The following is an 11,660-nucleotide window of genomic DNA, read 5'->3' as shown; positions in this document are numbered from 1 at the left end:
TTGTGTTTGGTTGATTTATTTACTATCAGAGACGTGGATGGACCAGGGGTGGAGAGAGGTGGGCACTGTGGGGTCCCCATTCCTTCCTGCATGGCAGAACACTTGAGAGGACAGTCCTCCCTGAAGAGGCCTGTCTGGGCTCTCAGATTCCTGGTGGGCGGACTGGCTTCTGAAGGGAGGGTGTGGCCAAAGACAGCCCTATTGGGACAGAGCTGCCTTCTGGATTAGCTGGTATGTGGAGCTGGGGCATTTCCTAGGGCATGGGGCAGATTGGGTTTGCATCTGGAGTTGATTTATTAATTTACTCAGGGGCAGGGGGCACTCCCTGCCTTGGGAAAGGGGCGAGAACTCTGCAGCACATTCCACAGCTCTTTACTGGGGGATTGTTTTGAGATTGATTCTGAGGAGCTGGGAATGGAGACATCCTTGACCTGGCTGTGGGCTCTCAGTGCTAGCCCCTGCTTCAGAACTTGTGGCCACGTGGATTCCTGGCCATCTTGCAATACCCCTCCTGCTCCCACACCTCTTTTTGTGTAGAGTTAGGCTGATCTCTCACATGGGGGCCCCTTCCCAGGAGGCCACAGGCAGCCTGGAGACCCTGTGTCCTGAGTGCTGCCTGCTGGGGAAAAGAGTGTGTCCTGTCCCTCTCCTCCCCCATTCTGGGGTGCTCCCAGGCTTGTGACTACACTGGTCCCTGACTTCCTTAGCACCTGTGCTACCCAGCATCCTGAGCCCAGGGCTGCTGTCTCCAGCTTTCTAGCAAGTCTAGCTCTGCCTCAGCGGCGCAGCCTGCAGCCGCCTGCAGCCATCTGGTCTCCCAGGCGCCAGGCTGCTGCCAGCAGAAGGAGATAAAGAACAAAGTGGTGTTGAGAGTAGCTCCCCGGGCCTCTGGCCACCCTTCCCAGAGCCCCCTCCTTCTGAGGCCTGGGCCAAGGCATGTTGGGCTAGGAGGTGGTACAGCCCTAAGATTAAGTTTTAGGTCCTGAGTAGAAGGATCTCTTTCCCTGAAATGTATCTTTCCAACCCCCTTCCCAGTGCTTGAACCCTTGGCAGGTTGTGGGAGTTTTTTTTTTTTTTTTTCCTTGCACGGGTCTCCAAGAAAAGCAGGCTCCAGCATAGCATACACTGGGCCCGGGTTTCAGTCCCCAGTACCACACACACACACACAGAGCTGATTTTTAAGCAGAGTCTGTGTGGAGGTAGCACTGTGTGTGGCCTGGGGTGTGTCCGTGTGACAGATACATAGTCATGGGATTTGTGTGGGGGGTGCGTGTGTGAAGGTAGCCTGGTGAGGCCTGGGAGTAGGGGCTTTTACCTGTGGATGTAGATGAGACACATTTGTGTGGTGTTTGTGTGGGCAGTGTGAATCTGAGCGAGTCTGTGTGAGGCGAGAAGAGAGAACGAGACATTTACAGAGCCTGTCACTTCCTTCTAGGCTATGAGTGAGTGGACCCTCACTCATTAGGTGCCCCCATTGAAGGTTTTAAGGGACTTGTCTAACACTGGAGAACAGGGCATGTATACTGTTGAGGGGGTTCCACACTCCACCACTCCCCTCTGAGAGCTGGTCCCATGACCCTGGGGCTAGGTGCTAGTGTCGAAAGAAAATAAAGCTGGGTGCGATGGCGCTTATGATCCCAGCAACATGGGAGGCTGAGGCAGAAGGATTGCAAGTTTGAGGCTAGCCTGAGCAATTTGGTGAGTCCTGTCTCAAAAAATAAAAAGGTGGCAGAGTGGGCTCACCCCCAGTACCACAAAGAAAGAAAAAAAAAAAAAAGAAAACAATAAAAGCAGATCTATATTTGCATGTAGGGCCTTCCACCCTGCTATCTGCTTTTGGATAACCTTGAATGGTCCCTTGAGTTCCACAGGGAGTGTCCACACCTCTGGCAGCACTGGAGGGAGGTGGTAAGGACCAAGTTCTTACGTCCTGGTGGGGGCCACCCCACTACACCTGGAAGAACCTGAGAACTGAGGTCCTGCGTGCCTCCCCAGGAAATGACCCTTTCTCCTGCCTTGGAGCAGGGGGATGGGCACGCTGTGCCGTCCCGGGTCCCCTAGCCCACTGGTGCCGATCTACAGCAAGCATTTGGTTTCCATTTCCCAGCTCATTAGGGGAGATCAAGCCCTGATGGGCTGGGGGCTGGGTTTCCCCCCCCCCCCCCGCTGGCAAGAAGGCAGGTGGGGGAAGGGAGGAAACACGGAGCGTTGAACTGACTCTCCTGGATTCGGGCAGCATAATCCCCGGAGGGATGGCCAAGCCTTCAGCCTGTTCCCCATCAATGTTCTGAGGTTCAGCGGCTGCCACCCCTTCAGCTCCTTGCAGGAAAAGCCCATTGTCCCAACCCCTTGGCTCTGAGAGCCAGATTTTGCCACCAAGCTGCTCCAGGAATGTCATGAGGCATGTAGGATTTGGGGTGTCTGCTCAGCCCCCCTTTCTGGAGGGTATATGGCTATGTGGTTAATGACCCTGAAACATTTCCAGCCACAGAAACTCCCCCTGCATTCCAGGCCCCTGTGGCAGTGTCACCTCTGACCCAGAAGTGGCTGGATGGAGCTGGGAGGCTGCAGCAGCTGCCTTCTGGGTCCTCACGGAAGAGGGGGAAAAGGGGGCAGTCTGTGGTTGTGAGGGAAGGACGACAGGAAGGAAGGGATTCAAGAGGGAGAAGGAGGTAAGCAGAGGAGGGTCAGCGGAGCCGGTGGCTTTGTCATACCCCTGGGGGTGGACAGATATCACCCTGGCCAATCAAGGGTCTCATTAGATCCTCACTATTGGAGTGACCTGTCCCCTCTGTGTCTGAGGCCCCAGGGGTTGGGGAGGGCTGAGGTCAGAAACAAGAGGGGGGGGTGTGTGCTGCAGATAATTAGAAACATGCTCTATTGAGTGAGCTGGCGCCACCAAGACCACCTCTCTCCTCCCCTCCCCTGTCCTTTCCTCAGGTCCCCCACCCCCTTCCCCTGGATCTGGACAATTCCAGCCAGATTGGGGGAGGGGCCGGTGGAGCCTGGGAGGAGAAACTCCGTGGGACTGGCTCCCCGGGCCCTTACACGGTCTCTAAAGTGCAAACAACATATTTTTGCTATGCAATGGTATTTAATTACACATAAAAACAGAGCCATTAAACTGAAATTAAACCCTTGTTGGAATCACTTAATTCAGGGCATGACAAATTGCTTTCAGTGGGGGCGGCAGTACAGTCCCCTGGGGAGGGCGGAGGGAAGATGGAGATTAGCGGCTTCCATGGATGGCTGGATCCCATCATTCTCTTGGCCCCCTTGCCAACTCTGCATTCTGAAATTAGGGCCAGAATCCTTTTCCTAAAGACCACCCAGGCCAGGGGGAAGCCTCTAGGTTTGTTCAGGGTGGCAGGAACGAAGGGGTGGGGGAGTCACTGAATCACAGTTCAACCTGGTTTTGGACGGCCCCAGTCCATTTTATTGCTAGGGATGTTGAGGCCCAGACACCAAGGTCATCCAGAGCCAGGATGAGAACTCTGGCACCAAACCCTGTCCCCTGAGGCTGCTAGTTGAGGCTCCTATCCTCTGACTCTGGCCTGAGAAGAAGTTGGGACTGGGGCCGTCCCTCCCTTGTGCTGACTGTGGGAATCAGAGCAGATCCTGATGACTTCCCGGAGGGCAGCTTGGTGTCCACGCTCTGGAATCAGATACCAGGTTACTTACTACCTGGGTGAGCTGGACAGTTGAGACCGCTGGCTCCCTGAGCCTCAGTTTCCCCATCTGTCCAGTGGGGCTGATGCTTCCATTGTTCAGAGCTGCTGTGAAGGAGTGGGCATGAGGCATGCACCAGGCATGGGGCAGATTCTGTGAGTTCTAGTGGACTTCCTTCTCTGGACTCTTCCCCGTGGGCCGTGAGCGCCAGCTGGGACCTGATGGCTTCCGGGACCTTTGCTGGCTCTTTATTTGCAGCCCTTCCTCCTCCCCCCAGCCTCTACTTTCCTTTCTTCTTTCCTTTGTGGTTTGAAGGTTTAAGTAGGGACGAGGTCCGGGATCTGTGGTCAGTACCCAGGGAAGAAAAAAGGAGGCCCTCCCCACCCCCACAGGATTTCCCTCTGTCTCCCAGGGGCCATGGGAGACTCATCTGGGAGGCGAGAGGAGACAAATGGGATGGGGGGTTCATTCTGGGGAGGAAGCACTGGGGGGTGCCACAGTGAGCTCTGGTTGCTTGTCCTCTGGCCTCCCTTCCCATGTTCCTCTGTGACCTGGGAACCTGGTCTCCTGATTGGAACCAGATGTGTCTATGTGGCTGGAGGTCTGTCTGAACAGTCCACACACTCAGTGTCCCCCCTACCAAGAGGGGCAGGGGGACACATCAAGGGGAAATGGAGGTGTGGGAGGCCCCTCTTTGCTGGGTCTGGGGGGGAATGCCTCCTTCCTTTTCCTTCCTCTCCAGGTTCATGATCTGGAAATCTATTAGTCGGTGGAGGCTGGTGATAGGGAGGTGTCAGCTCAGGACAAGCCTGTCTCTGAGGCTTAGGTGGCAGTCTTGTACCTTAGGATGACATCCTCTGCTCCCACTTCTCCAAGCCTGAAGCTCAGCTGAGGGACCCATTGCCAAGTGGGGACTGACCATGCCCCTGGTTTCTTGGAGTGGCCTGAAAGCTATTCCCCTCACCTCTTGCCTCTGTGGTCTACACTGGGGGCTGCAGTGGGAGAGTGGGGGCCAGGCTAGGCCCAGGCTGGGGCCCAGGGTACCCGTCATTTCAGGCCTGGTGATTCCTCTGCGGCAGATGGCTCCCCTGCTAACCTGGCAGCCACTCAAATTCTTTACAACTATATTTCTATCTGTTTGCCTGAGAGCTTGAGGCACAGAGGGCTCCATGTGAGAGCCAGGCCGGGCCGGGGGCAGGCCAAGACAGCTGCTGCGCAAAGCCAGGTTGCTGAGAGAGCCGGAATAACAAGGAAACATGAAGCTCCAAAGAAAGCTTCCCCAGCCTGCAGGGGTTGGGGCGGGGGCCCAGGGCCCAGGCTCAGGGTCTCTGTCTCCTTTCCTGCTCTTGGTCTGTGAGCAGAGCCAGATCTTCCAAGCTGGAGCAGCCAGGAGGGGAGTGCAGCCTTGTCCCCACCCAGGGGAAATTAGAGCTGACTGCTCAGGAAATCAATGCAATTTTCCAGCACCATGGAAGGATAGTTGGACAATAGAGGGTTTTTTTTTTTTCCCCAAAAAACATTAAAAAAAAAAAAAAAAAAGGTCCAATTGCCTTTGGCTGAGCTGTTTCTCAACTTCATTTCTCAGCTGCAGTTCAAGTCTTCGCATTCAAAGTGACATTTGACTGCTCAGTGACCCTGGCCCTGTCGGCGGCGGCGGCCATGCTAGGGGTCAGGCCAGGCCAGCACAGAACCTTTCCTCCCAGGGTCTGTGGCCACCCTTACTTCCAAAAGTTCTGGAGACCGACAAGGCCTGTGGGACCCTCTCTGGGCAGCCCAGCCCCTCACTCCCCAAAGACAGAGTGGATTTAGGGACTGCTGATTCCTAAATCCCAGGCACCAGGCCTTCTAGGGTTTATGTTCTAATGGAAATTGGTGCCTTAAAAGTGTAAAGAAAGTTTTTATTTTTTCTGCTGGGGAGAAGGGAGGTTGCCCCTGGAAGGCAAGAGGCCCTTGTCAACCCTGCATGGAGATGTTCTTGGGGCTCCACAGAAGGTCCTGTGGGCTGTGGAAGGGCCAGCTTCCAGTCCTACTCTCTGCAGGTAGTGGCCTTGTCGGGGACGGTGGGCACTGGCAGAGGAAGGACAGTCAGCACAATCCAGACTAGAGGGTGGACCGTCGGGGGGCATGGGGGGAGCAGAAGCTGCCAGGAGGCAGATTTGGAGGTTCTGTGGTGGGTGGTAGCAAAGGAGCTAGGGGAGAGAAGGACAGTGTCACTCTGGTGAGGAGAGAGCAAGGCTTATGTGTGGGGGTGGGGGAATGGAGTATGGGGGGCTCTAACCCTACTGGCCAAGAAAGGCTGGGAGCAGCTTCAAGGTCTCCCCCTCCTTGTTACCAAGGTGCGTGGGTGACGTGCTTGTCTGAAGGCATGCATGAGCTGATGGCAGAAGAGGTTAAAGTCAACATCTCCCAGGGAGGCTAGAGGGAAACTTTGAGCCCCTCCAGGAAGAGACCCTCAGGTTCCAGAAAGGCGAAGCTCAGTCATGGCTATTGTTAGGGAAGAAGGAAGGAAGGAGGTATAATTTTTGTGCAGAAGAACCATGACTCCATGTAAAGGTATGGATGTGTCTGAGCACCAAGGGGCTGTGGGGGGCCACAAACCTAGGCACCAAGGAGAGGGTGTCTGTACCTGCCAGGCTCAGAAGGCAGTGGAGAGGAATTTCCCCAAGACCCTGACTAAACTCCTCAGAGGGCTCCCTTTGAATGCACTGCCTTTGCCTGTAAGTCTTTCTGTCCATAGCTCTTCTCTAGCCCCTGTATTATGACTCCCACCAGGCTCAGGGCCTTTGTACATGTTGTTTCCACTGCCAGAATCACTCTTTCCCCTGCCTTTCACAAGGTGGCTCCTCAGCTTTCAGCCTTTAGCCTAATGTCACTTCCTATGGGAGGTCATCCCTGGCCATCCCAGGTAGAGTATGTCCCTTCACCTTACTTTTTTATCATATTTATTTATTTTTTCTACATTATGTTTTCACAATTGCTATTTTTCTCCCTGTTTTTCTAAAATACACGACTGCCTCATTTATTTACATCTGAATCTCTGGAGCCTGGCACACAGTAGGTGCTCAGTGAATGTTGATTTAGATAAATTAATAAAAAAAAGACAACAGTTGAGTTAAGGTGGTAGTAGGTGGCTGGAGGCCAAGGCCCCCTGCTCAGTGCTGTTTCCCTCCTCCCCTCCTGTCCTGGTCCCACTGGTCCTAAGGATGGCTCTGGTGGCAGGAGAAGCCTCACTGAAATAGGAAATATCAGTGAGACAGGAGAGCCAGCACTTGGATAGCCTCTGGGAGAGGAGGTTGCCGGGGAGATGTCCCAACTTCCAGGCAGAGTGGGGTGGTGATTTTTTCAATATCCTGAGCAGCCTGGGGCTAGGGACAGAGATGGGGCAAGGATGGGGCTGCTAATGGAAGACGAGGGATTTGGCAGAGGCACCGGAAGCAGATGTGTGTGTGCCTGAAGGCAGGGTACTGGATCTGATGATCCCTGATTTAATACGCTGTCATCTCCTTCCGCATCAATGTAGGTTTGGGTCTAGATAGCCTGGGCACGAATCCCTCTTTGTCACTTATTATGTTTGGACCTTGGGAAGTTTACCTAATCTCTGAATCCACAGTTCCATATCCATCAACTGAGGATAAATAATAGTACTTACATAGTGTTGTTTTCAAGATTTAATGAGATAAATCTGGTCAGGTGGAGCATGCCTGTCATCTCGGGGACTCAGGAAACTGAGGCAGGAGGATCGCGAGTTTGAGGACAGCCTCAGCAACTTAGCAAGACCTTGTCTCAAAATAAAAAAATAGGAAGGGCTAGGGATGTAGCTCAGTTTGTAAAGCAACCTTGGGTTCAAGCCCCAGTAGTGGGGGAAAAAAATTAAATGAGATAACATGTGGCAAAGCTTCTAACAGATACTTCCCAAAGGTCTCTTGTGTGCGAGGCACTGTGCTGGGTCCTGGGATTCAGCAGTGAACAAGATGAGCCACTTTACTCTCGAGTCCCATTCCTGTGATATGGCGCTTGGCATACACTGAGTGCTCAATGACAGAGCAACAGAATTGTCATTCTTCTCATAAGGAACGTTTATTTGTACAGCGTCCCACAGGCTATAAAGTAGGCTCACGTCTGATGTATTTTTTTAGGCTTCCCACATCTTAATTTTGTGAGGTGGGTATTAGGGCTGAGGAAACCAAGGCTCGATGCCCGGAGAAGTGACTTCTCCCAAACCACGCAGCTAGTCAATGGCTGAAAGGATCTGCCACCCAGATCTGCCTGACCACCCAGGCTTCTAATTCTTGATGCTAAAGAAGGAAACGTGTGTGTGTGTGTGTGTGTGTGTGTGTGTGTGTAGGTGGGAGTGGGGTGAACTAAGGATATGTCCCATTTTAGTATTCACTGCGTGTCAAATCTGCCATTCAGGGTGCATCCTGGGGTGCTCGGAGGCCCCACCTCCTGCCCAACCCCTGGCTGCCCTATTCTGCACTGTTCTCTTTGGGGTTCAACACAAATTTGTGCAATGTGGAATAAGCCTGGGTCAGTCTCCCTCCTCTTCCTCTCTTGGCTTCCCTTCCTTCCCCTGAAGAGTGTCCTTGTCCTGACCTTCTCCCAGCCAAGAGACACTGCCTCCACCCATGTCCTGGCTGCAGCCAGCTGGGGAGAAGTGAAAGACTGAGGGCCAAGGCCCCCTGCTCAGTGCTTTTCCCCCCCTCCCTTCCTGTCCTGGTCCCTCTGGTCCTAAGGACAGCTCTGGTGGAAGGAGAAGCTGGCTGACTGGCTCCAAGGAGCACAGGGTCTGTCTTCCTGGGTCAGGAGCTTCAGCCTGATAGGGACTGGGGGGATGGAAGGGGTGAGGGACAGTGGAGGGCAGGACCCTGGCTGGAGAGGGCTATGGATTGAATTGTTTCCTGCAAATTTACCTATTGACGTCTCCCTCCTCCCCAGTGTGACTGTATGTAGAGACAGGAATTTTTGGAGGTAATAAGGGTTAAATGAGGTCATATGGTTAGAGTCCTAATCAGGATTGGTGGCTTTATAAGAGGAAGAGAGAGTTCCTCCTGGAGCGCACCTGTGAGCCCACAGTGAGAGATCTGTAAGCTAGGAAGAGGGCTCTTTCGGGGCCTGACAATGTAGGCTCCCACATCTCCAACTGTAGCCTCAGAGCTGTGAGAAAATTTCTGTTGTTGAAGACACACACTGGATAACAAGTACTACAACAAAATATGGTAGCCTGAGATGAGGGAAATGGGGTCTCTTGTCCTCTTCTTTCCCACATGGTCCTCAGTCTGCCTCTTTCCTTTTCTTCTTCTTTCATCTACTCCCTTACGTCCCATATTCTTTGGCCACGTTAAACATGGCACACCTTGGGTACCATATTCTTTAGCCACACTAAACATGGCACACCTTTTTACATCTGTGTGCTTCACATACAAATTTGCCCATCTGCTTGTCTGAGAGTGCTGGGGCAGTAGGATGGGAGTGGACTTGGAATGCTGTTTCTCTGCCATTTGCAAGTTCACTCTTTGAGCTTCATTTTTCTAATCTGCAGAATGGGATTAAATATATAATATGACTCACATTGCATTTAGCACATAGAATTCCCACAATAAAAGTTGGTTTCTCCCCTTCTTTGCATGGCAAAGTCCTATTCACCCTGGAAGGCTCTCCTGTCCTCTGAGGGGATAAAGTTGATCTTGCCTGTTTCTACTTTCACCACCAAGCCTGCATGGCATTTGCAAACTTTGTTCATTTAAAATTTTTTTTTTAAAAATTGAGCCGGGTATGGTGGCACATGTCGGTAATCCCAGTGGCTCGGAGGCTGAGGCAGGAGGATCATGAGTTCAAAGCTAGCCTCAGCCACTTAGTGAGGCCCTAAGCAACTCAGTGAGACTCTGTCTCTAAATAAGATACAAATTAGGGGTGGGGATGTGGCTCAGTGGTTGAGTGCCCCTGAGTTCAATCCCTTGTATCCTCCCTGCCAAAAAAAAAGATCTTTTAAAATTGATACTGAGGATTAAATCCAGGAGCACTTTACCACTGAGTTACATCCATTAATCCTTTTTATCATTTATTTTTGAGACACGGTCCTGCTAAGTTGCTTAGGGCCTCGCTAAGTTGCTGAGACTGGCTTCCAACTTGCGATCCTCTTGCCTCAGCTCTCCTGTTGCCAGGATTACTGGTATATGCCACTGTACCCAGGTAGTAAATATCTATATATTTTTTCTTTTTGGCACCAAGGATTGAACCCAGGGGTGCTAACCACTGAGCCACAATCTCCAGCCCTTTTAATTTTTTCTTTTGAGACAGAGTATTGCTAAGTTGCTGAGGCTGGCTTTGAACTTGTGATCCTCCTACCTCAGCCTCCCAAGCTGCTGGGATTATAGCCTGCACCACCACGTCTGGCTTGCAAACTTTTTTTTTAAATAATGCTGTCATGTTTATCTGTTTCACTAGTTCATGTGGCCAAAGCTTGCTGCCAGAAAACATTCACTGCATGAATTGAGGCCTTCTGAGTTGAGGGCCCTTAGCTACCACTCCTTGCCCTGGTTCTCAATCCTCAGATTATTGGGTGGCACCAGGGTGATGGCTCAGAAGCCAAAGATGAAACTTCAGAGTGAGCAGCATTGGCCCACAATGAGACACGAGTGTGGGGAGGTGGCTCACCAGAGGTCAGAGGTTGTGGGTGAGGAGCTTTAGCCTTCCAGAGAGCTGGCTTCCCAGCTGGAGACAGGAGGCAGAGTGGAGGGGTGTGGGAATCTGGGTTTTGCAGCGGGGTCTGCAGCGCAGGGGCTGCCTCCTCCCTTCTCATTATCCCCAGCAGCTGGGCTTTGCTGTGGGTCCAGCCGCCTGGACAAAGAGGCAAGGGAAGGAAGTTGGAAAAGAGCAAGAGGGAGGGAAGGGTTTTCTGGAAAGAGTGAGGATGGACTTGGGGTTGGAGTGGTTGGGTAGAAGGCTGATGAGAAGGGCTAGGAAGGAGAGAGGAAGTGAGAGAGGGACAGTGAGGGAGGGAGGTGGGGTCAGGGTGTCTAGAGATGAAGAAAGGGATGGGAAGGATGGAAAGACTGAGGGAGAGGGACACAGGAGGGGGTCCAAGGACTGTAAGGCCTGGATCCTCCTGGAGAGAAGACCGGGATGCCACTGTGTGGGTGCAAAGGCCCTCCGCCCTCTGACTCCTGGCTCCCCTCTGCCTCCAGCCCTCCCACTCTTGCTGGGCTGACTGTTGTGTCTATCAGCAAAAGACCGAGTCAGGGTCTCTGCTAAAACTTCTTGGAGAAAAGATGAATGATGATGGCAAATGCTGCAGAGATGGTCACCTTCCATGAGCTTTGTTCCTGATTAGGCTGAAAGGCCCAGGTGCAGGGGGGCTGAGAGGAGCTCCAGGCTGGAGAGGCAGTTAGGAGGGGGAGGAGGAGCTGGCCAATGGTGGATCAAGGCTGTTGGGAAGGTCTCTTCACAGGCCCTTTGGAAGAGCTCTTGCCACTGAGGTCACATCACTCAGGCTCTGCAGGACAGCAGATAGCTTGGCAGCCCTCCCCCTGCACTTGGTGACCTCATGGCATGCCCTACTATCTCAGGACCTGGGACAGGAGTGGGGAGGGAGGGCTTCCAGTTAGCAGAAGCTAGGGTAGAATACCCGAGGAGGCTCAGGGTGGGATGAAGGGGCCACTGTCCAGTTCTTCAGGACTGAGCTGGTAGCTTGGGGGTCATTTGGGTTCGGATATTCTTCTAGATTCCTGTTGAGCTGCTTGTGCTTCACTGGATCCTCCTCACAATGCAGGAGGCTAAGTGAGACTTTGGAACTCATCAGGGTGCCATAAACTCACCTTAGGCCCTGGACATAGGGGAACTCCAGTCCTTCTGTTTTCTGCATGAAGAAGGAAAGGGGTGTGCTGGGCATGTGGGGGACAGAGTGGTTTAAACGATGGTTTGTGACGTGGGAATCAGTGGAAGCCTGTATTTTTGTGGCCAGGGGAGGGAGGCACATCTGATTTTCTCTGATA

This window comes from Marmota marmota, unplaced genomic scaffold (assembly GCF_001458135.2).
Source record: "Marmota marmota marmota unplaced genomic scaffold, marMar, whole genome shotgun sequence".
In the NCBI taxonomy this organism is placed as follows: domain Eukaryota; kingdom Metazoa; phylum Chordata; class Mammalia; order Rodentia; family Sciuridae; genus Marmota; species Marmota marmota.
The sequence above is the reverse complement of the archived record's forward strand: the minus strand, read 5'-3'. Positions refer to the sequence as shown.